General features: G+C 38.5%; 1 protein-coding gene across 2 annotated transcripts in view; it reads left to right on the top strand.

Moving 5' to 3' along the window:
* FOXJ3 (forkhead box J3) overlaps positions 1-20,102 on the top strand; it is a 180,423-nt gene that overhangs the window by 1,206 nt on the left and 159,115 nt on the right. The window contains exons 1-2 of one of the 2 annotated variants that reach the window (XM_012001723.1): positions 909-1,708; positions 11,026-11,168. The exons of the other annotated variant lie outside the window; for it this stretch is intronic. The gene's annotated coding sequence lies outside the window, so the exon portion shown is untranslated. Of the gene's footprint in view, positions 1-908; positions 1,709-11,025; positions 11,169-20,102 lie in introns of those variants that run through there. 2 annotated transcript variants of the gene reach the window in all.

The raw sequence follows: 20,102 nt of genomic DNA, 5'->3' as shown, positions 1-20,102 counted from the left end.
TCCCGCCCCTCCCCCAGGCGGGGCCCCGGGGAACCGGCCGTGGATCCCGGGGGCGCCTAGTCCCAGGGCAGCTACCGTCTCCTTCCATCCATGACCTGTCCCCTGGCCGGGGCTAGCCCCCGGCCCCGGCAGTCTGCGGCTTCTTCCCTTCAAGCTTGGGGGCGCTTTTCTGCCGGCCGGGCGGGCTGTAACTCACGCCTGGAGGTGGCCCTTTGGGGTGAGGAGGCCTTTGCGAGGGTGCCTGCGTTCCCGCCCATCCTGTGTCTGTGTCCTTTGCTGGGATTAGGGCAAAGGCAGACGTTCCATGCGGACGTGTTGCTGTCCTGTGTGTGTTGCATCCTGCCCACGTGGTAGAGTGTCTCCCGCCCCCCCTCCCAGCTCCATTTTTGCAGCTGGTGAGGAGGGAGGTTAACGGGATGGTTTTTCCTCTGTGATTTCCTCCCGGTGGCATGGAAGGTGTTAGGATCAGTTTGCTTTGCCGAGGCCGACTGTTGGTTAGATGAAGAATCAAGAGTTGTACTCTGAAATTGAGGCCAGTAGGGGACATAACAGGGCTTAGTTTCATTAACATCTTTTCTCCTCTTCCATTAGCTGCTCTTATTCTTTCCTCTGTTGGTTAATCATAGAGAATAAGCGCTTGCTACGGATGAATTCAGGTATATAGTTTTCATTTCTCAATTTTACCTTTTGTGTGTCTGGTGAGCAAAGGTTTTACTATTCCGTGTTGGTGCATTCCACGTTTGTGTTGTCCCTAGTTGGATTCCTGAGTGAGTTAGAGCCATTCACTCTAATTCCTGAAGGAGTTAGAGATTGGTGGGCACCTTTTTGGTCTTTTTCTGAGATTTATTTGTGTTTGTTTTCCTCCGTTGTGTTTCCCAGTGAAAAAGCGTGATGTCATAGGAGCGTTATATGCATAGCTCTTTTTCTCACAAGGCAGCACTAGTTTCACCTAGTCACTTATTTTGTAGAAGCTCTTTTACTTCACTTTTCCCCTTACTCTGTCCCCTTACTCTGTTGAGTACCCATTGCACTCTCTTTTTTGAAACTGGTTTGAAACATGTTTTGAGTAGTTTTTTTCTTAAGGTCTCTTCCAGATTAGGGTTTTCATCTTCTGTTTGGCTCTTTTGAGACCACAGATTGTTCCCGCAGTAACAGTGAGAGAAACCTATTCCCCTGGTCCCTAGCAAATATTTATAGAAAAGCAGTAACTCTTCTCTCTTTTTCTGAGTGACATATATAGATGTGATTAAATGTTTCATTTTCTTAAATAGGAGGATTTCTCTTTTTGCTTTTGTGTCTCAGAATTGAGGTGAATCTTCTTGATTTTGTGCTGCTGAGGACGAAGCTGGGAAGTTTCTCATGCTTTCATTAGATTTTTTTTGGATGAGGCTAGAACTTGTTTATTTTGGCTCTTTTTTGTTCATTAGTTTGGGTAAAATAGAAAATCTTAATGTTTCGAAGTCACTTACTAGATTCCAAAGTGTCCTGAATTCTCACTTTGCTTTTCACATTGTACATTCTTTGAGTGTATTTTTGACTTTTTTTCCCTTTTATCTGGTACAGTTCGTATATTCCCTTTCGTTCTATGTAGAATGAAAATATTTAAATATAGATTTTAGATTCTGTCTGCTTTCATTATGCTAAGTATGGGTGGGGCAGTGGAAAATAGAGAATGTTGTTCTGATACATAGAGGCTTTTTTTTTTTTGGTAAGTCAGCATTTGTGTACTTCTGTAAAGTTCCGTGTTATCTATGTGTGAAGTAGTCTGTATGAAGAGACAAATAAGATATGCGGTCTCTTGGAAAGCTTCAACTTATGTCGAAAGAACGGAGTTGTTTTTTTCTGTTGGGGAAACATGTACATCATTCAGAATTACCAAACTGCATTGGACTTTGCATTGGACTTCTCCTTGGGATAACAGTACAACCAAAGTCAAAAGTGTAAGTGACATTTGAGAAAGATACAAATTTCCAAAGGGGAAGAGATTTATTTCAGGAGAGCGAAGGGGCCTGTGCAAAGCGAGAGAAGTGGCAGTGTACAAATGATATCAAGGAACTTGACTGTCAGATCATCTGTGTTGGTGAATAATAATAAATGAGTTTAGGATTGGTGAGGGGGGTATTGGTGGAGGATCTTTCAAGGATAGAGGGTTTAGTTTGATAGGGTACCACAATGGATTCTAAAGAATGAGAGTAAGATGATGCATCTTGTTCCTGAGGAAGGTTTTTGTATCAGTTGAGTGTCCTGAGAGTGGAGAGACTGATTAGAATGCTCATGGAGAATTTTAGGAATAAGATGATGAGGGTGTGTTATAAGATAGTGGTTGTAGGAAAAAAATAATAGCTAACGTTTACTTACTGTATGGCAGATGTAGTTCTAAGCGCCTTAAATGTGTTTAATTCATTAAATCTTCATAATAAGGTATTAAAATCAGAAGGGACTTTGGGCAACTTACTTAACTTTATGCATGTAATTATTTCCATATACAATGAACAATTAGATGAAAGGTAGATTTTGCATTGACCAGGGATATAGATGGTGGTAAAACACATCAGTAGATGTGTGTTGGGAGGATAGTAGTATAATGAAAAAAGAGCTTTGAGGTTTGGAATTTTGGGTCCTGTAATAGGCTGATAGCATTCTGAGAAGAACCAGAAAGTGCATCAGTTTCACAGAAGCCAAGGAAGATTTTCTACAAGGGCGGGGTTTGACAGTTTCAAATGCAGAGTAGAAGTTCAGAAGCAGTGGCTACAATGAAAAGACAATTGAATGAAACCAGAGGAGATAATTTGTAACGTTAGAGAGAAATTTGAAAGGAAGGGTAAGAATAGATGCCAGATATGTTTTTCACAGGATTTGTAGAGACATTAGGATCTGGTATGGTAATTCTTAGTATTTCCTTTTAAAAAGAAACAAACTTATGTTCCAAAGCTGGTGATTCTATACTTTAATGCTTCTCTCCTTCAACTTTTATTACTCTTAAAAAAAAAAAAAAAGCTGTCTTGAAATATAATTCACGTACCATTTCATTCACACATTTAAAGTATACAAGTCAGCGGTTTTTAGTGTATTCACAAAGTTGTGCAACCATCACCACAGTCATTTTTAGGATAGCATTTCAAAAAGGAGCCTTGTACCCATCAGGAGTCACTCCCCATACCCCCACCTCCAGGCAACCACTAATGTACCTAACATCTTGTAGAGATGTTGATAATTCCAAATGCCTGTTGTGGGCATTTCATACAGCATATGGTCTTTTATGTCTGACTTCTTTCACTTAGCATATATTTCAAGGCTCATCCATGTAGCATGTATCAGTATTTCATTCCTTTTTATTGCCAAATATTATTCCACTGTATGGATATACTATGTTGATATCCATTGCTTTAGTTGATGGGCATTTGAGTTTCTTATTCTTTTATTATTATTATTATTATTTTAGATGGAGTTTCTCTCTGTCGCGCAGACTGGAGTGCAGTGGCGCCATCTTGGCTCCTGCAATCTCTGCCTCTCAGGTTCAAGCAATTCTCCTACCTCACCCTCCCCAGTAGCTGGGATTACAGGCATGCACCACCATGCCTGGCTAATTTCTGCATTTTTAGTAGAGATGAGGTTTCACCATGTTGGCCAGGCCGGTCTTGAACTCCTGACCTCAAGTGGTCTGCCTGCCTCGGCCTCCCAAAGTGCTGGGACTACAGGTGTGAGCCACCGCGCCTGGCCAAGTTTGTTAATTCTTTTAAACTCCTCCCCATTTTCATTGAATCTTCGCCCTGCCAACCCCTCCCATGGCCTTGTTTTAGATTATAACCTCTGCCATGCATTTTGCTAGGCATCGGGGATATAAACATGAATAAGACATGGCCCTTGAACATTCATATAGTGTTTTATTGGTTTATATACATTTTCTCATACATTCTCTCATTTGATCTCAACAACCCTGTGATAAAGTCAGAACATCTTAAGATGAGCAATTTGAAGTTTAGGTGACCTGCTTAGGCTTGTACAGCTAAGTAATTGGTGGAGCAAGTGGGTCTTCTTAGTTCATATCTGTGCTGTTTCCACTACTCTGTGCTGCTGTTTTAACTTAAAGCATCCTCATGTAATCTCCTGGAGACTTAGAGGGACTGGAAAATGTATTTACTCAAAGAATCACTTTTTTTTTTTTTTTTTTTTTGAGACAGGGTCTCACTCTTGCCCAGGCTGGAGGGCAGTGGCGTGATCATGGCTCATTGTAGCCTCAACCTTCTGGGCCCCAGTGATCCTCACACCTCAGCCCCCCCAAGTAGCTGGGACTACAGATGTGCGCCACTATGCTTAGCTAATTTTTGTATTTTTTGTAAAGAAGTGGTTTCGCTATGTTGCCCAGGCTGGTCGCGAACTCCTGGACTCAAGTGATCTGCTAACCCTGGCCTCCCAAAATGCTAGGATTACAGGCGTGAGCCACTGTACTCAGCCCACTGATTTTCTTCCGGACTTAAAATGAAGATTTTTTTCCCTTGGATTCTGCCGCTTATTCTGCTTTTTAGACAAATCATTTCATATTTCTTTTCATTCAGAACTTTCATGGAGTTCATGTGATGATAATGATAATAATAGCTAACATTTTTTGAGACCTTACTATAGGCCTAAAAGTGTTCTAAGTACTCTACATTCATTATCCATGTCTTAAAACCCTTAATATTTTATAAATTTTATGAATATCTTTTATAAATATATTGTAGATTTTATAAATTTATTTTAGTTGTAAATTTTATAAAGATGGTAGTTTTACAGATGAGGAAATGGGCACAGAGAGGTTAAGTAATTTGACTAAGGGAACATAGCTTGCAATGGAAAGAGCCAGGATTTGAACCCTTGCAGTCTATTTTCAGAACTCCGTGGCTGTTAATCACTACACTGTTCTGTTTACTGTGTTATGAATTAATAGAGGATAATATTTCAAGTAAGGACGTGACCAGAATATGAAGATTTGATTTCGAATGTAGTTAGGGAAACAGTTAAACAGCAATTTTAAGTTGACATCACATCCACTTTTCTGTTAAAAGTGGACTTACCACTACAGCGTACAAAGATACATGTTGTTTAGACATTTTTTTGTTTGTCTCTGCTTAAAGCTTCTCAGCTCAGAAATTACATTATTTTCACTGTTCTTCACTCTTGGCTTTGTTAGTCACGTAGCTTTCTATGTTGCCACTATTCAGAAACCTTGGCTTGAGACAGCTAAAGCTCACTTTTACCTCTCTCCTCAGCCTTCCTTTAACTGTGAATTTTTGTTTTCCGTTTTGAACAGTTAGCCTTTCAGTCCTGGAGGGAGTTACTCTTTACCTCTTCCACTCCAAAACCCAGAAAACACAGTGGCATTTTATAACAACTGTCACAAAATTTGACCATCTTAATTGGCGTAACGTGATTTTAGTGCAGAAATAAGAACCAAAGCATAGTGTTTTGGTTAAAGAGATTGACTTACTCTGAAATTGGAAAAGGCATCTGCTGTACAGGATTTTTGATTTAATAGAATTTGTTATAACCAGATCAGCAGAGCATTATTACTGTGGGCCATCTGTTGGGATATGGAAATAGCTTTGTTATATGGAACCAGATGTTGTTTTTATATTTATAACAATGACATTCTGCTTATTTTAAGTAACCTTTTGTAGTTAGGTACCTTTGGCTGCCATTCTATTTGACATGTATATCAACTGATAACCTGAGAATGTGATGTCTTTCAATTCTTCTTGGGATCTTCTTCTTATTCTATGGGATCAGGACAAAACAGATGAAACAAAAAGGAAACGAGACTCATACAGTGTCAAACTTTAGTACTATAACAAGATAAAATATAGGAAAGGTGACCTGGCACAGTGACTCACGCCAGTAAACCTAGCACCTTGGGAGACCGAGGCAAGCAGATCACTTGAGGTCAGGAGTTTGAGACCAGCCTGGTCCACATAGTGAAACCCTTTCTCTACTAAAAATACAAAAATCAGCTGGGCATGGTTGTGGGTGCCTGTAATCCCAGCTGTTTGGGAGGCTGAGGCAGGAGAATCGCTTGAACCTAGGAGGCTGAGCCGAGATCCTGCCACTGCACTCCAGTCTGGGCAAGGGAGTGAGACGTTGTCTCAAAATAAAATAATAATAAAAAAAGGATAAGTATGAATATGTGATATGAGATAATTAGGACCATATTAAATAAGAGCTCTGACTTTGAGACTATTAATAAAGGCCTAGTTTCTAATAATTACTAAGCCACTTGGTTGCTCTAAGAATTTTTACCATGAATCTAAAGCGATTTGATTTTGATGTAATTGGACCTACATTAACACCACACTGTCTGACTTGTTTCCCATCATCAATTGATGAAATAGTCTGTAACAAGACTCATATTTGTAGAGTGGGCCTCAAACTTAGGGTGCAATAGAGGAACTGTTTTTAGAACATAGGCTTAGAGAACTCTGTTCTGAATTGAATGCTAACAATTTGAAGATGACTGGGTCTTTGGGTAGGAAATTTTATTTTTTTGAGACAGGATCTCGCTGTGTCACCCAGGCTGGAGTATAGTGGCTCCATGAGAGCTCATTTCAACCTCCAACTGCTGGGCTCAAGTAATCTGCCTTTAGCTCCCCAAGTGGCTGGGACTAGAGGTGCATACCACCACACCTGGCTAATTTATTTTTTATCTTTAATTCAGACAAAATCTGACTGTACTGGCTCCCTAGGCTGGTCTTGAACTCTTGGCCTCTTCCTCCCTTCTTGGTCTCCCAAAGTGCTAGGATTACAGGCGTGAGCCACCAGGCCTGTCCTGGGTGGGATTTTTTAGAGAGTCTCTCCAGAAACTGCATGATCTCTGTTTTTCATTGTTTTCAAATCAATGTAGAGAGTCTGGATTCCATAGAGTTGGCCAGCTATTCTAGGATGAGCCTATGTCAAGGAGACTATACCCAGTAAACTGACTTTCAGTCAGTTTTCACCTGGAGTATAAAACAAAAAGTTCTAATGGAATTCTCCTACCTAGAGTCCTCCTCAGTGGTATAGTGGTTACTAAGGAAATAAGATTGATCTTCTGATTGATTGGTAGAGTATGGTGCCAGTGTGACCTTATTAAAAACCTTGTAAATTGGAATCATCTTTTTTTTTAAGATTGGGGCCTGACCTTTGACACCATCAATAGCCCTTGTTTCTAATTAGTACTATTGTGTTGAAACAGATTTGTGAGAGGAATGGATAACAAAGGAAAGACTGCTAGAACTCACTGACTGTTGCAAATTTTGTTTACTTACAGAAAGAGGGGATTGCAATATGATGGAAGTAGGTTATCATAAAGATTCTAGATTTTGGCTGATGGGTACATGGGTGCTTATTAAATTATTAAAGTTAACTTAAAAAAGTTTCTGTGGCTTGGCCATCAAATTTTGGGTAATTACAGGCACAACGGTCAAACATGCAGCAATCAGGGTCAGGTTGACCTTTCTGAATGAAGATGGAGCAGACTGTCATGGCAGGAGGTGAATGATACATGGTGTCTCTTTCTGCTAGGGTAGTTGAGTCTGTGAGTCTATGACACTTAATTTGTCTACCCTGTGTACAGAACTGTTGATGGTATCGTCCCACTTTGTATACGTGGGTAGCCATCAACGTCAGAAATGGCACCTGTGTATATCAGAGGAAGTTGTGTTTTATATTATTATAGGGGATGTGTATTTTCAAAAGATTTCCACCTTACATTTGAAGAATATTTTTTCTTTTTTTTTTTTTTTTTTTTTTTGAGACAGAGTCTTGCTCTGTCGCCCAGACTGGAGTGCAGTGGCCGGATCTCAGCTCACTGCAAGCTCCGCCTCCCGGGTTTACGCCATTCTCCTGCCTCAGCCTCCCGAGTAGCTGGGACTGCAGGCGCCCGCCACCTCGCCCGGCTAGTTTTTTGTATTTTTTAGTAGAGACGGGGTTTCACGGGGTTAGCCAGGATGGTCTCGATCTCCTGACCTCGTGATCCGCCCGTCTCGGCCTCCCAAAGTGCTGGGATTACAGGCTTGAGCCACCGCGCCCGGCCAAAGAATATTTTTTCAAAAGCGTTTGATCTGTTGGATTTTGGAGCCTTATAACAGCCTTGTGATATGTGTTAATAGTGATATTCCTATTGACAAATGGAGAAAATGAGATAGAAGCTAGGCTTCAGTGCCACTCAATTATTTAGTAGTGGAGCAGACACTGGAACTCAGACCCTGCATTCTCCTTGTTTCATACTCTTAGTATAAAACCGACAAAGTTTTGGGGAGGAACTTACTCTGGATTTTTGAGGTAAAAATGGAAGGTTATAGACCACAAAGGACGTGGCCTACTTGGAGCAGATCATATGATAATATCAGACTTAGGGTACATAAAACCAATGGGAGCAGTTTCTTCCCTTGTTAAATTTAGGTCCATTTCTAGTCATTGGCGCATTTTTACTTGAATCTGCATTCTTTGTCTTTGTAGAATTCAGGAGTTAAGGGAAACTTTAAAGGGTTACTCAATAGCAGATTGGTCTTGTTTTATGTAAGTACACATCTGTAAAATTTAGACACTGAGAAAGTATCCCTGGAACATGATTCTACTAAGGATGCCTAGGTTACTGCCACAGTGGGAGATGTGTTGTCTGTTGCCTGGTGGTTAGGAAGAGTAACAGTATATAAAGAAGTTATATCTGCGTAGAAAAAAAGACTGGGAGAGAATGCATCGTAATGGGTAATTTAAATTTTCTTCTTTGAACCTGTATATATTTTCTAAGCCCTCTGCAGTGACCATATATCATTTTTGTACTCAAGGAAAACCTATACAGTTTGATTTTTATGGTTCAAGTGAGAATTTGGAAAAACGTGGATCTTTGGACTTTTTTTTTGAGATGGAGTCTCACTCCGTCTCCCAGGCTGGAGTGCAGTGGTGTGATTTCTCTCATTGCAACCTCAACCTCGTGGATTCAAGCGATTCTCCTGCCTCAGCCTCCCAAGTAGCTGGGATTACAGGCACTCGCCATCACGCCTGGCTGATTTTTGTATTTTTAGTCAGACAAGGTTTCACCATGTTGGCCAGGCTCGTCTGGAACTCCAGACCTCATGTGATCCGCCTCGCAAAGTGCTGGGATTACAGGTGTAAGCCACAGTGCCCGGCCTGATTTTACGACTTTTGAAGAGCAGTTTAAACACTTGATGCTATGAAGTTGTTTTGCTTTCTACGCAGTTTGTTAACAAATCAGTTTGATAAGTTATTGATTATCTTATGGGTCAAGTTGTGAGTGTATTAAGTGGTTTGGGTTTTTCTTTGCATTCTAATTTGGTCATTTAGCTCTGCTGATCGAGAAATTAATTTTAGTCCCCTAGAAGCAAACAGGACCTTAAGTTTACTTACAGTAGTTGTTTATCAGTAAATGACCTAGAAATAGCACTCCAATTTAAATCCTGAAAACTAACTTAAGGATCCACTTGTATGCTTCCATTCCTTGGCAGATTTCTAATAAAAAAACAAATGGTTAGAGCTTCTTTAAGGTACTGTTTTTCATCCATGTACATTGGACTCATTCATGTCTCTTACTCATTCGCTTGCTCATTTGTTCACTCTTCTGCTGTGTTCTGGGCACTGCTAAATACTGGGGACACGACTAAGGCAGGGTTCCTGCCAGCAAAGACTACAGCTTTTAGTTTGGGAGAAAAATCAGAGATGTCCTTGGCATCTGGAAGTATCCTGTGATTTCTTCTGTTTTCTACTTTTTGACTAGAAAGGCAGAATGAGTAGCTAGTTCAAAGAACTTAATGGATTTAGGGATGTGAATAGATGACTTTAAGGGAAACTGATGGCTTCATAGTTATTTCTCTGATTGCAAAATATTGAAAATCTAAGGAATTTCCTCATCTAAGGAGCATTTGTTACTCAGGTAGATGACCTGGGCATTCAGATTTGTATCAGGTTTGCTTTGGGAACATAAGCAAACAACATTGTATTGATTCTTCCAGGATAGAGACAGTGTCTTTTTGTCTCTTATCGTCTGTTCTTAACGTTGTGCGTGATACATAATAGGCATTATTATATAGCCATTATACAGTCATGTGCCACATAATGATGTTTTGGTCAACTGTGGGGCATATATGTGTATATACAGTGGTGGTCCCGTAAGGTTATAATGGAGCTGAAAAATTTCTATTGCCTAGTGACCTCAAAGCCATCACAATCTTGTAGTGTAATTAAAAAAATAAATTTAGGGTAGTCTATGTGTACAGTGTCTACAGTAGTGTACAGTAATGTCCCAGGCCTTCACAGTCACTCATCACTCACTCTGAGCAATTGCCAGTCCTGCAAGCTCCATTCATTATAAGTGTCCTATACAGGCATACCATCTTTTATACAGTATTTTTACTGTACCTTTTCTGTGTTTAGATACACAAATACTTTTGTATTCCAGTTGCCTAGCATATTCAGTGCAGTAACATGCCATTCAAGCTTGTAAACTAGGAGCAATAGGCTGTATCGTGTAACCTAGGTGTGCAGTAGGCTCTACCATCCAGGTTTGTGGGAGTACACTCTGACGTTTGTACAACGATGAAATCGCCTAACAACACGTTTCTTAGAAAGTATCCCTGTTGTTAAGCGATGCATCACTGTACTAATAAAAGATGTTGCATGTTTAAACTTAATTTTAAGAATTTTAGTATTACTACAGATAGTTTTGTCTAATACAGTGATAGATATATACACACTATATATACTATATGTACACTGTATATACACTGTATACTATATATGCACTATAATGTACACAATATATAATATATATTATATAGAATATATAATACACTATTATGTGTTTTTATATATATATAGTGGTTCCTAGAATTTTAAGAGTTAATCATTGAGATTAGTGAAATAGATTGCTAAAACACTTGATATATAGTCGTTTGGCCTTTTAGAACACCTTTGGTCACTCATAGCTGTAAGGTAACCTGTTTGTTGTTAGTTGTAATTGAGGCAGAATTTGCATCTAATGTTATCTCTTTTTCTTAGTTCTTCCTGTGGAACAGTAGAGACCTAGTCTGCCTTCTTTCACAAGATAATCCTTCAATTATTTGAAGGTGATTGTTCAGCATATATCTCTTGAGTACCTGTGCATTCAAGACACTGTCCTGGATATTGTGAGAGATCCAAAGGTAATTAAGAGGCATAGTCTGTTAGCAAGAAATGGATACAGATACTAAGAGCTATGGGTTTACTGAGAAGAGGGAGTGTTTTTGCTTATGATGATGAAAAAAGCTTCGTGGATGAGATAGTGTTTGGATTAAGATTAGACGTGGAGCATTCAAGGCTGAGAGCATAGTCAAAGACTTAGAAATGAGGAAGCACAATGCGAGTTAGAGGAATAGAGACCCAGCTTGGTTGTTCCCCAGACTATCCTCCAGGAGATTAAAACTGTTCGTTGTTGTATCCCAAGCACCTGGAGGAGTGGTTGGCTAATAATTGATGCTTAATAAATATTTGTTAAATGAATGAAGGAATGGTCCTATTTGAGAAATACTGATCATCATTTTCATGGACATTAAAGCATTTTAGGATATTGAACACTCTAAGTCATTTAGAGGAAAGAAAGTGTTTATCTCAATCTTCTGTAATTATGGAGTGTGCATTAACAACTCTTGAAATCCTCTGGAAAATATTACACACTGGTCTGTATGGTAGAGGTGAGGTGGAAGGCTAGAAAGTGTTTTCTTTTCCAAGCTAAACATACCCAGTTTCTTCAGTCATTATACACTTGCACACCCAGTTTCTTCAGTCATTATACACTTGACATTTGGTTTCTGATCCCTCACTAGTTTGATATCCCTCCTTCCAAGGATTCTGTCCTATAAGTGTTCTTAAAATGTGGTGCTCAAAACAGAACACGTTTCCCTCCATAGGTGATAATTTTTAAATTCTATATTAAAACAAAACAAAAAACCCGCAGAATACAATACTCCAGTTGTGAACTAGCTAGTGAGGAGTACATGGTACTGTTACACTCCTTTTCTGGATACTGTTCTTCTGATGAAGCCTAAGATTGCATTTTGTTTCTTTTTAGCAGCTGAGTCACTCTCTTGGCTCATATTCAGTTCTCATCTTAATTTACAAGAAGTTCTTTGAGTAGATTCAGAGAGATTTCCTATTAGTAGAGCTAACTAACGAATGCCCATTTTCTTCTGATTGAGTCTAGGCTGTTTTCTCAGAAGTACTAGTCATCCTTAGCTTCCTGAAATCTGAGAAAGAAAAATAATTAATTATCTGTTGCCATTGTTGAGCAACTAACACCAAACAAGTTTAGTCCAACTGCCCTTTTGAGTATATTCAGAAGTATATAAAATATGAAGAACCCCCCTTTACCCGTCATTGAGATTCATCAAATTAAGATAGGTGCCACATATGCCTCAGATATCTTTTTTTCTTTTTTAAGTATTTCAAAGAAAATCATAGACACTGTCTTTTCATCCCTATGTCAGTATGCATCTCTAAGAAAATGTAGATATTATGTAACCCATGCCATCATTGTATCTGATGGTACAGTAGACAATAGACAATATTTTTAGGTGTCATCTAATATCTAGTTCATAATAAAATGTCCTGATTCTTTAAAAACATCTCTTTACAGTTGGTTTTTAGTTGACTCAAGATCCAGATAAGGTATATACACTGCATTTGGTTGTTATATTTCTTAAATCTCCTTTAACTGAACGATAGCCACTTCCCACTCTCCCCCCTTTTGGATAATTTGACTCCTTTGGCCCTTCACATCTCTTATCTGTACCAAATTCTGTTCCTTTTGAAATATCTGCTAGATTTTTTCTTCTTTTATGACAATTCAATCATTTTGGAGTATTATGTGTAGAACATGTCCTGGGTATTATGGGAGATAAAAAGTTAATTTGATGTGTACATGGCCCACTAGGAGCCAGCATTCCAGTGGTAGGGACAGATGCCTACAGAAACAACATGAAGTGGATTATTTGTCCTCCAATACATCATGCCTTGATGATAAAGTCTCCCATTTTTTTTTTTCCTGGAAAATGACAGTGGAATCTTCTTCATACATCTCTTTAATCATGTACTGATCAAGAACCCACATTTGGTTTCCTCTTGAGTCAGTTCATACTTGACTGTTTTTGGCCTGTCACTCAATTCTTCCACTGGCTCCCACTATTATCCAAAGTGGCACAAAAATATTTTTATTTGCTTTATTTTAAAAACCCACCTTTATGTTGTGTAGAATTTTCATTTCTCCAACAAGATTATAAACTTCTGGAAAGCAAAAGTCATACTGTCTTCTTTTTCTTTGTAATACTGGGTGCTTAATAAGTGCTTTTGAAGAGTCCTGGTACATATACCAGGTCTGTTCTTCTGTTTCCTACCTTTCTAGAGTCAGCTGGAGCTTCTGCCAGTTAAAAGTAAATAATCCAGACCTGTATCTCTTCTTACCTCAAAAATCTCCTAGCAAACCGTCCATTCAGTGGTCTAACTGAATCAGGGATGACAGATAAATGATTTGCATGTTACCAATTCTCCATCACCATGTCCTTGGCAGACTACTAATTTCTGGTTGTGTTTAGACATTATTTTCTCTTTGCAGCACTTAAGGCAGCTGCTACCTATTGAGCATTATTGACAAATGATATGAAACCTTTCTGCTACCCTTGTCCTAAACCAGTAATCAGACTGCATCAGAATCACCTGAGATAACTTTTAATTACTAGATTTCCCAAGTTTCACCCAAATCAGGATTTCCAGGAATGGGATAGAAATGATCATAAAGTCAGTAGTGGTTTGTTTACTGACCTTGGGAACAAGGCAGGTAATTTTTATTTTGTTAAACATCTCTGGCAGTGGAGACTTCATGGCTTCCTATCTTTTCAGTTTCAGTACAGCATTTTATTCCTCTGACAGCCAGTAAGTTCTGTTAGGTTCAGTGGAATTTTCAGCAACATGGGTAGGATCTGTTGCTTTGAATTACACCAGGCAAAGCACATGAATCAAATGCCCAAGATAAAGATACAGGATCCAGAGAAGTGGCATCTTGGTTTTCTAAATATAACTGAGCTCAAATTTAAAGCCTCATAGCCTTTAGCCCTCCAAAAGCTTATTCTATCTTTGTTTAGTGAATACCTTTAAATGTTGCTTAAAATGTAAGAGTTCAACATTTTTTTAGTAGATAATCTTTTGGATTTTTCATATTTCGTGTATATTCAATAAAGGTGGTTTAAACATATAATGTGATCTAATTTCATGTACCTTTAAACATATAATGTGATATAATTTCATATACCTCTAATTTCATATATCTAATTTCATATACCTTTAAACTTGTAATGTGATCTAATTTCATATACCATATAATTTCAGTATTTAAACATACAATGTGATCTAATTTCATATACCTTTGTCAGGTTCTCAGTAAAAATAAATCTGTAAATTGGGAAAGTCTTCATTAGACCACATGATAAGATTTTGGGACCAGATATGAGGTAGTTAAGTTTTTGAGCAAAGTAGAGAGACTGAAGCCTCAGGATTATCTAGTGAGTTAATGACAGACCCAGAAATAGAATCTTGTGCTATTTGCTTGGGTTATGATTTAGTTTAAAGAGGGTGGCCTGTGATCTGTTTACATAAATTGCAGGAAGTAAGGTTTGGGGTTTGGAAGAAGTTATAGCTGTGTGATGTTTGGCCAGGAAGCCCCCCTTCCCCACACTCACCACCTGTTTTATTGACACTAGTCCTAAAATACGGAGGAAAAGAGGCAGTTACGTATACTTCCTACTGTTAAAACAGTCTTTAAAAGCCAAAGCTAATTTTTTTCATATTCTGTTAGTCTCCTCCTGGCCCTGGTCTTGTTTTAGGAGGAGAGGGGGGTATAGCCTAAGGAGTCGATTTGTAGATATTAGTAGTTTCCTTGATAATTTTTTCAGGTGTATGAAACTTTTTTATTGGCCGTACATGTATCTTCATTAAATGTGTTTAGTGAATAAACAGTATGGTTTGAAAATAGTGGAGGCCACCAGAAAACTGTTGAATGGTTCATGGGGTTATAGATTTGTAAGTAATTGTTTTTTCTAGAGTTGTTTTCTGGTGAGGTAGTTAGTTTTACTCTCCCTTTGCTGTTCCAGCTGTGGGGTTTGGGAGTGGATCCTGTGGCACTAGTGAGAGAAGCAGCAGGAAGCAGGAATAAAAACATTTGTGTGTGGTGGTTCTGAACTTATTTTTTTTTCCTAACAGCTTTGTTGAGATATAATTCACAAACCATCCAGTTCACCTAGTTAAAGTGTAAAATTCAGTGTTTTTTAGTGTATTCACAAGGTTGTGCAACCATTGCTACAGTCTAATTTTAGAATGTTTTTCTCCTCCCTTGCAAAGAAACCCCATACCTCATAGCAGTCAGTCTCTATTCTCCATTTACTTTTTCTCTTACTGCTAACCCTAAGAAACTGCTATCTAATTACTAACATTGCCTATTTTGGATGTTTGATGTAAATGGAATCTTACAATACGTAATCTTTTATGACTGGTTTCTTTCACTTAGCATAATGTTGTTAAGGGTTATACATGTTATAATATTTATTCCTTTTTATTGTCAAAACAGTATTCCGTTATGTGGATATAACGTATCCATTCATCAGTTGATGGGCATCTGGATTATTTCGATGTTTTTAACAAAACAAAACAAAACAGGGTCTTGCTCTGTCGCTGAGCTGGAAAGCAGTGACATGATCACAGCTCACTGCAGCCTCCACCTCTTGGGCTCAATTGATCCTTCCGCCTCAGCCTCCTGAGTAGCCAGAACTACAGGCACAACCCACAGTGCCTAGCTAAATTTTGTGTTTTTTGTAGAGATGGGATCTTGCTGTGTTGCCCAGACTGATCTTGAATTCCTGGGCTCAAGAGATTTGCCTGCCTTGTCCTCCCACAGTGTTGGGATTACAGGTGTGAGCTACTGCACCCGGCCCACTTTCATTTTTTTGCTATTGTGATTTAATACTGCTGTGAACATTCTTACACAGATTTTTGTGTGAATGTATGTTTTCATTTCTTGGGTACAGAATTTCTGGGTCATATGGTAACTCTTAATGTCTGACTTTTTGATGAACTGCCAAACTTTCCCAAAGTAGCAACACTATTTTACACTTGTACTAGCAATGCATGAAAGTTTGGGCCGGGTGCGGTGGCTCAAGCCTGTAATCCCAGCACTTTGGGAGGCCGAGATGGGCGGATCACGAGGTCAGGAGATCGAGACCATCCTGGCTAACACGGTGAAACCCCTCCCAAAAAAAAAAAAAAGAAAAAGAAAGTTTGAATTTCTTCATATCTTTGCAACACTTGTTATTTTGTGTCTTTTTGATTATAGCCATCCTAGTGGGTATGAAGTGGTGTCTTGTTTTAATTTGTATTTCCCGGCTGGGTGCAGTGGCTCACGCCTGTAATCTCAGCACTTTGGGAGGCCGAGGTGGGCGGATCACCTTATATCAGGAGTTTGAGACTAGCTTGACCAACATGGTGAAACCCTGTCTCTACTAAAAATACAAAAAAAATTAGCTGAGCATGGTGGCACATGCCTGTAATCCCAGCTACTTGGGAGGCTGAGGCAGGAGAATCACTTGAACACGGGAGTTGGAGGCTGCAGTGAGCCGAGTTCAGCTACTGCACTCCAGTCTGGGTGACAAGAGCAAAACTCCGTCTCCAAAAAAAAAAAAAAAAAAAAAAATTTATTTCCCTAGTGATTATTCTGAACATCTTTTCATGTATTTATTGGACATTCATATATCTTCTTTGTAGAAATGTGTGTTCAGATTCTTGCCCATTATTAAATTGGATTATTAGTCTTCTCGTTATTGAGTTGTAAGATTTATATATTCTGGATACCTAACTTCATCTTCTAACTGCAGACTGGTCCTAAATTGCTTAGAAGTAGAGAAAAGTGGTGGATACAAAAGACTGTATTAAGTAAAGTTTCTTTTTTCCCCCCAACTTTTGAAGAATGTGGTTTATTCACATTGAAAAAATATGAATGCTGGCTTTATACTAGGTTTTGGGAATATAACAGAGAATGAAATATGGAGCTCACATTCTGATGGGGGAGAAATAAAAATCATATCAGATGGTGACAAGCTTTTCTGTTTTGTTTCTATTTATGAAGATTAAAATAGGGTAATAGAGATAATGTGATGAAAGTTCTAACATTCTTTACCATTCCTGAATTCTTAATCTATAACTTCTGTTATTACACTTTCTACTTAATTTAATACAATTTGTAGCTAAACTTTTATTTTTCTTTCACTCCTGATTCTTAACCCCTCTCCGTGCTAATTTTTGCCTTCACTATTCCACAAAACTCACCCAATGTAGTATTATTATCTTCTATTAAAAGCCAGTGTTCTCTTTTCAGTTTTTATCCTTCCTGATCTACACTGAACACTATTGCCTTTCTCCCTCTTAAATTACTTGCTGCTATCTGCAGTCCAACTTCCTCAAGTTTTTTTTTTTTTTTTAATCGTTTGTCTTAATTATCTGTGTGGCCTCACTTCTGATTGAAGAGCCTCATGATTTTAATTGCTCTCTGAAAGCAGATGACTTCTTAGCTCAAGCTGTACCACTGCCTTCAGGTTTAGCTAGAGGAGCTGGGATGAACAGCTGATTGCTTCTCACTCATCAGGATTCTTTTCCCTTTACTCCTCCCTCTGGCACATTTCTTCTATTTGGGTTGATTAGGATACAGGTTATTTCTGCGACTGCTTTAATGATTACCTGTGACTAATGGTATAATAATCTACAATGTTCAGTCAAGTTTCTTCAATCAAAGGATTTGTTTCTTCATGGATGTTAGTGAATTTTATACTTTCAAGTCTTTTGGAAAGATAGGGCTGAATTTAGAAGTAAAAAAAAATGGAATAGCTTCTTGGTCTCTAGAGCTGTAACAGTTTTTTTAAATAAATAAATGAATTTTTATTTTTTTTATCTCGGTAGGTTTTTGGGGACAAGTGGTGCTTAGTTACATGAATAAGTTCTTTAGTGGTGATTTCTGAGATTTTGGCACACCCATCACCCAAGCAGTGTACACTGTACCCAATGTGTAGTCTTTTATCCTTCACTCCACTCCCACCCTTTCCCCTGAGTCACCAAAGTCCATTATATCATTCTTACTCCTTTGCATCCTCATAGCTCCCACTTTTGAGAACATATAACGTTTGGTTTTCCATTCCTGAGTGTAATAGTTTTAACAAATGTTTAATTATTACCTTTGTCTGGTGTTACGCTGATGCTTTCATTCAAACTACTGTCATAGTAACTGAGGCATTTACTGCATTTTTCCTTTCTTATGAAGGAGGAAATTAAGCCTTAGGGAAGTTAACATATCCAAGGTCACACAGTAATTGTCAATAGTTGGGATTCCAGTCTTGAGTCTTCAGCCGCAAGGTCAAGAATGGTAGTAAGTTTTTTGTAAATTATAAAGCGTTACATTTCTGTGTAGGTGGGAAAGGGGAGAGAGCTCATAAGTATTTCGGGCTGGGTGTGATCACTCATGCCTGTAATCCCAGTGCTTTGGGAGGCTGAGGTGGGAGAATCGTTTGAGGCCAGAAGTTTGACATCAGCCTGGACAACACAGCAAGACCTTATTTTTACAAAACATAAAAAATAAAAAAAATTAGCCCAATGCAGTGGTGTGCACCTGTGGTCCCAGATACTAGGGAGGCTGAGGCAAGAGGATTGCTTGAGCCCAGAAGTTCGAGGCTGCAGTGATCTTTCATCTGGCCACTGTACTCCAGCCTGGGCAACAAAGCAAGACCCTATCTCTTAAAAACAAAAAGAACGTATTCAGAGCTTTTTCAAAACACTTAGTTCTATTTCACTCCATGCCCCCAAATAATATGTTATTATACAGCTGTTAGTGTGTTGTGATGGCTTCTTCCTAAATGTGGATAGTTTGTAACTCAGTTTAATGTATACTTGAATACTGCTTATGTTAAAAGGAATTCCATGCTTTTCTATTGGTAATGGAATATAATACAGTAAATAGCTTATATTGCAGCATATTCATTAGCTAATGCCTGGCTTTTAGTACTCATATTCTGGTTGTGACATTCTACTCTTTTTTGATACATATTAGTTTTCAAAAGATTTGGAGATTTATGCTGTTGGCACCAAATAAAACCATGTAAATATGGATGTAATTGAATGAGTTAATATCATTGTTCAACTATACTTGATGCCACAGAGATTTGTTTGTGACTTGGAGGACTTCGAAATTTCCTGACTTCAGTGTGAACCTTAGTCTTCTTTTGTGAGATTTCCTGTTGGTTGTTCAGTTGCTTGGGTAGGGAGAAGACTGGTATATGTTTGTTCTTTCAGTCAATAAGCCTAGGGTTCAGGATGTCATTTAAGGACAGTGATCTAGAGGAAAAATGAATAACACTGGGACTAAGGCATTGAAGCTAGAGCAGATTAGAAAGATAATTAGAAGTTAGAATTTGGTAGTAAATGGTAACTTATTGGAGGTACTAAGGGTGTTGATGTTTGGACAATTCAGTATATGAGATCATTTTCCCTTGCCTGAGTTTTGAACTGACTGAGAAATAAGAACCTACAGATGAAGAAGCAAGACAGTACCTTTAAAAAAATTAGCTTTTTATTCAGGTAAAAATCACATACTGTGAAGTTCACCATTTTAAAGTGTACAATTCAGTAGTTTTTAATATATTCACAAGATTGTGCAACCATTACCACTATCAATTAGGCCATTTTCATCACTCTAAAAAGAAACCTCCTAGCAGTGACTTCCCATGTGCAATCTCCCTCTCTTCCCCCATCTCCTGGCAACCACCAGTCTACTTTTCATTTCTATAGATTTGCGTATTCTGGACATTTTATATAAATGGAAGCATACAGCATGTGGTCTTTTGTGTCTTTTTCTCTTAGCATAAGGCTTTCAAGGTTCATCTATGTTGTAGCCTGTAAAAGTACTTCATTTTTATGGCCGAATGAAGTTGCATTGTGTCTTACATGGTTATTACTTAGATAAACCATATTTTGTTTATCCGTTCATTAGTTGAGAAGCATTTGGGTTATTTTCACTT

Source organism: Mandrillus leucophaeus, unplaced genomic scaffold (genome assembly GCF_000951045.1).
Source record: "Mandrillus leucophaeus isolate KB7577 unplaced genomic scaffold, Mleu.le_1.0 Scaffold67, whole genome shotgun sequence".
Lineage (NCBI taxonomy): Eukaryota > Metazoa > Chordata > Mammalia > Primates > Cercopithecidae > Mandrillus > Mandrillus leucophaeus.
The sequence above is the reverse complement of the archived record's forward strand: the minus strand, read 5'-3'. Positions and strand labels throughout refer to the sequence as shown.